Raw genomic sequence first — 6,170 nt, forward strand, 5'->3', positions numbered from 1 at the left:
CTCTTTCTCTCATAGTTTCCCAGGCAGATGTTTGGGTATGGGTATCCATTCAAATACTAGGTCATGGTGTTAGGTTGAAATAGCTTTTGAAAATAGTACTGAAGTTTATTAGCAAGTATGGAATTCCTGAATAATGTTGACAGTTAAAAGTTAATTCAGTTGATAAGAGTAAACCAGTGAAAATAGTTCTATGTATAGCATGGATATGGTTTAAAGATTCAAGCTTATCAGTTAAATTTCTTTATCCCCGTAAAGCAGCCAGCAAATAACACAGACTTCAGTGAGACCCTTGGGGCCTAGGTTAGCAAAACAATAGAGAAGCTATTGAGCTCTCAACTAAAATCTCTGGAGTTCATGAAAATCTAAGATATCAAACTTTGAATTATTTTGCATGGGTAATTAGAATAAATGCATGAAAATGCTAGTGTATTCAGCACCTTCATTGATATTATCTCATTAATTATATTTATGACCCACAATGCCTTGCTATGATGCATGTATGATTCAGTCTCACTCAATTAATTTATACATGTTTATAAATGAAATATATTAAAATACATCACAAAGGGGTTTTGCTTAAAAGATAATAGTTTCCCATTATAGCACTTAAGTAAGTTATCGAAAGAGATACACTTAAAGCAAAGCATTTCTCTAATTTACTGAAACATTTACATGAGAAAAAAAGTCCGTAGGATTCAGACTAATTATATTTAACTTAGGTTAGGCCATGTAAATCTAACCATTGTCAATGATGACCAAGATATTTTGAAATCTGTATATAAATGTGGGAAAAATTAAGGAATTGGGTAACAAAGTGTAAAAAGTATTACCAGTGTTCTTTCTTTCTTTTTTTTTCGAAAGTTTTTTGCTATAGGGTGTGTGTGCTCTCCAGAAAAACAGAGAGAGACAGAGAGATAGAAAGTGAGAAACCTCCTCCACACCCCCCCCAAGGGGATGGCCACGCTGCAATCCCTTCTCCTCCTCCACTAAGGATCTTGGGCATACACGCACACGTGCCCAGTGTGAGTTTAAGCCACCGGGTCTGGGACTCGAATTGTGGTCGGCTATGTGGGAGTCCAGTGACATAGCCATTATACTAACTGCTGGTCCAAAGCAGTATTCTTTTTAAGATGTTTTAAGGGGATTTCTACAGGTAGCAAGGTGGTTAGGACACTAGACTCCCACATGGCCAACTGTGGTTTGAGACCTGGACCTGATAGCTTGCTTTCTCACTTCCCCCCATACGTCCCCCCACCCCCGTGAGCACAAATTGGATGAGTCTGGTTATTTTTCTCCTAATTTTGGAGTGGGTGTGAAGGTCTGGTGACTTACTTTGCCTAAAAGCTTCGGGACATAAATGACTCTTCTTACCTTCTGCCTGGGATGTGGTGGGACCAAGGAAAAAAATTGACTCTTCTTACCTTCTGCCTGGGATGTGGTAAAACCAAGGAAAAAAACCTTTATTCTTATTTTTGCTTCAGATCATGCTGCTAAGGTTAATCATCGAGTCATGGCTACAAGCTGTTTCTGTGAGCAAACAGTTAAGTGCCAGCCGAGCTGCTCTATCTGCATCTTAAAACTTAGCCATTGTGTGATTCCATTTTGGGCCTATACCCTAGCTGTATTCTCAGGATCCCTGACTTTTACCTTATGTGGGTTTTTATAAGACTTTTGCAAAGAAGTAGTGGTTAATGGTCGCAAGAATTCTTGTATCATTTAGGCTCATGGCATGGGTGCCATTGGCCCTAATTGTGGCCCTTTGCCACCAGTTATTGTTTCAATAGCATTTTCCATTTTGGGGGCTATCAGCTTATCTCATAGTTTTCACTGGGCCCAGGCACTTTAGATTTCAAAGATAAGAGATGTCTGGTCTTGGGTCCCTGACTTTAACTGTTTCACCTAATGGCACACAATGCCAGAGGGACAGCAGGCAGGGAAGGATGTGACTTCCATTAAATTAAAATTGGCTGATCGGTTTCATGACTCCTCTTATGTTATCTATTCTACCTAACTGCCTAGCCAGTGTCTGTCTCAGAAATAATTGCTCTATATACCCTTGAGGGGTTAATGTTCTTCTGACCCATGAGTCCTAGGTACTCAATGTGCCACAGTGCTTGAGGCTGAGAGTTATGCCACAACCTGGAAATGATTTCTGCACATCAAATGTTAACTACACTAGCATCTGCATGGGCTCTTAAATATAATTTTTTTAAGAATGATTTTATTTAGCTTTATTTATTTTAATTTGACTAGAGACAGAGTAAGAGAGAGACAGAGAAAGAGAAAGTGAGAAAGCAAGCTGCCAGGTTCGGGACTTGAACTGCAGCTGGCCATGTGGGAATCCAGTGCCCTTAACCACCACATCACTTGTTGACCCCTTAAATATAATTCTTGATTACTCCTCAATCTTTAGGCTCTCATTAATTCTGAAATTATCTTCTTTTTTAGTTTTTTTTTCTTTTCTAAACTCTTAAGCATGATCATAATGTAATCATTACATATTTTTGAGATTTGGCACATCATACACATCATACACATACATAGGTATTCTATATGCATTAGTTAAATTATATGCACATCTACACATTATTTTATAGATAACTAAGAAATATGACAGTGGGAAGACATTAATTTTATTCTTTCTGAAAAATTTAAAATATTACTTTGCTCCTGTAGCAATCTGATCCTCAAACAGTTACCGTTTATTACCTGCTAACCTATGTGAATGCATTTCCATTCATTTAGCTTCCCTTTGCTCATAGAATACACTGTTTCTGTTCAGGACTTCTCATTTTGCTGCAGAAGTATCAGTGCTTCTCTCTTAATGAATTTCCCTATTATAATGTTTTACCCAACATTGGTCAAATTATCAGTGAAAGTAGGGAAAAAATTATTACTCCCTCTACCAAACTTTGTATTTGTTCTTATCTATAGGAAGAATAGTTTCCATGTGGAGAATAGTTATTAACTCATCAAAGATAATTATTACTTCCAATGGCACTACCAAGATAACAAGTTGCCTTTAAATATTCATGGTGATTCATTTAACAAAAAACGGATTATATATTATTCTCTATTTATTATTTGTTATTTTTAATCTTTCTTTGCAAATATTTAATGGAATAATATTAATAATTACAACTATAAGATACTTTTATGTGTATTTATCCTATGGCAGTACTTTATATTATTTCAATTTCTTAGTAACATTCTCATAGCAGTTTTATATTTATCTAATGTTAGTTTTCGTATACTGACTACATGGCATTTATGTTTGAGATGCTAGGAATGTATTAGTGGGTGACCAGATGAAATTCCTTGCTCCTATGTAGCTTCCATTCATAGTTGCAAAGACAAGTTCTTGATTTGAGAATCATTGTCTAGAGTTACTACCTAAGGACCAACCTCAGGATGAACTATGATCTCAGTTCAAGGGAACAGAACATAAATTACAGGGTAAATAGCTCTTCACTGCTCTGAATTCCATTACATGGTAGACGTAAACAGGAATGTATCTGAAAGGTAATGGAGATTGTCTGAATTATTAATTTCTTCTTTGCCCACAGGAAAATTTACTGATCTGTTTATGCAGCATGGTCTTCTGAATATATTTATATCCTAATTCCTAGTACCTGTGAACATGTTACTTGACATGGAAAAAGTGACTTGCAGATGTAGTAAAGATTATGGATCTAATCATAGGGGTCTTTTAAAGTAGAGAACTTTCTCTGGTTTGAAATTAGAGAGTTGCAGCAAAGGAAAAGAGTTGTGGCAGAAGGGAAATCAAAAAGATTCCAAGCATGATAGGCTTTGATAAGCCATTGTTGGCTCTAGGATATAAGGGTCAAATGTACAAGGATGCATACAGGTATTTAGGAAATAAACTTCCCACTCAATAGCAAGCAAAGAATACATACCTCAGCCCTGAGCCACAGAGTATGCATCCTGACAAAAGATCTGGACAAATCTGAAAGTGGATTTCTCAACAGAGCCTCTAGTAAGGAAGGCAATAGCCAATGCTTTGATTTTAGCTTAATGAGACACATGGTAGATTTTGTGCTTTTTAATATTTTTTAATTTTTTTAGAGAGATTTTCGCTGGAGAAACAGAAAGACAGAAAGCAAGAAAACACCCCCCAGGGTGGATGGCCATGCTGCAATCCCTTCTCTTCCATTCTTCTCTTGGGATTTTGGGCACACACGCACATGTACCTGGCGTGAGTTTAAGCCACCAGGTCCAAGACTCGAACTATGTGGGAGTCCAGTGACACAATCATTATGCTATTTGCTGGTTCCCATATGGTAGACTTCTAACCTACAGAACTGCAAAATAATGAATACATGTTAGTTTAAGCTATTATTAATGTGTGAATGGAAAACTAATGTACCACTTTTGGCAGTATTTCATGGCTTTCTCTCTCTTTTTTCATTTTTTTTTTTGAGAGGCTTTTGCTATAGGATGCGTGTGCTCGCCAGAAAGACAGAAAGAGACAGAGAGACAGAAAGCAAGAAATCACAGCCCCCTCCCCCAACCACCAGGGTGGATGGCCATGCCGCAATCCCTTCTTCTCCATTCTCCTCTCGGGATCTTGGAACGCACACACATGTGCCTGGCATGAGTTTAAGTCACCGGGTCTGGGACTCGACCTGTGGTCCACTACATGGGATTCCAGTGACATAACCATTACTCCAACTGCTGGTCCCCATGGCCTTCTCTTTAAGTCTATTGTTTTGAGTCTATTTATTCTATCTTATCAAGTGTTATTGAAAATTATCAGCTCAAGACTTATTTCTTTCTTGGCCTCACCCCTTTTTGATTGAATTATCATGTTTGCTATTTATTTTTCCTAGGTATACTTTTGACTTTAGGTATTTCATATAGTTCCTTCTTTGTTATGCAGGTGCAATGGATATAAGACTCACTATACTCACATGCTTAGATCATACTCCAGGATCCCAACTAAATTTTGCTTTACTTTCACAGAAAAAAAAATTTCTCCCTATATTCAGAAGTCTGTCCTTTCTTATCATATATCAACTTTGCCACTCCATGCCAACCTACCACTTCTCCAGTTCTATTTTTAATTATTTATTCACCTTCAAAGGTTTCAGGCCATTGTATATTTACTTTCATAGTCATCACTCCCCACTTAGGGCTTATAGTTCTAAATAAGTGTATTTGTAAAGAAGTATTCAAGGTGGCCTTCTTATAAAGCAAGAGGTAGGCAAGGCAGTGATGCGGTAGTGATGCAGTGCTCCACGATCCGGGACCCACAGGCAAGGTCCCAGTTTACATCCTGAGGCCCTTCTGTACACGCTGGGTACACACATGTCCATGGTCTGGGCAAGTTGTTTCTTCTCTATTTCTCTTTCTCACGCAAGAAATGAAGGGTGAGAGGTAGAAAAATTAAAAGCTAGATGATGCCTAATTACATTTCCTGTTTTATTTTACTTTTTTCCTCTTTACATGCATTTTTGTAATAGGAGAGTTTTGGCGATAACATTGCAGATTTAAATGTGGTGGAATAAGATATTTTCATGAAGTTGGAGGCACTGCATGGAAGGTTTCTCAAGCATGCAAATATTCAGACTTGTAAACACTGGTGATTTAATTGTCAAATGACCTGACTCTTACTTTATCTGGACAGTGGGAACACCACTGAACTTAAGTCCAAATTATATGGAAAACTGCAAATTTGAGGACCGTGGGATAAAATGATGATAACTTAATGTTGCAAGTGTCCTCCAGAAGTCACCGAAACAAACATCTAACCTTGATTGACATTCATGTTAATTTATAAACCTTATTATGTTTAACTTAAGTCTAGGTGCATGCATATTGCAGAGCCAAAATAACAGTGGCCTAAATTATACATGTATTTCATCTTTGCATAAACGAAGTTTCAATACAGACAAATGATTACAAATGGTATGGTAGCTTTAGGATCACCAGATACTCACAAAAATTGCTTCCCACACCTTGCTCCGGTATCCTAGTCCTTACCTTCCACCTTAAATGTCACCTTACGGTTCAAAGAGCCACTAGAGCGGCAGCATTATACCAGTATTGAAAGATACAGGACGGATATTTGGTAGGGAACAGAAAGTAATTCTCTTTCCAAGTTAGTTTTTCTTATTTTTTCCCAAAATGTCATCATCATAGCTTTATAA

This window comes from Tupaia chinensis, unplaced genomic scaffold (assembly GCF_000334495.1).
Source record: "Tupaia chinensis unplaced genomic scaffold, TupChi_1.0 Scaffold000252_1, whole genome shotgun sequence".
Taxonomy (NCBI): domain Eukaryota; kingdom Metazoa; phylum Chordata; class Mammalia; order Scandentia; family Tupaiidae; genus Tupaia; species Tupaia belangeri.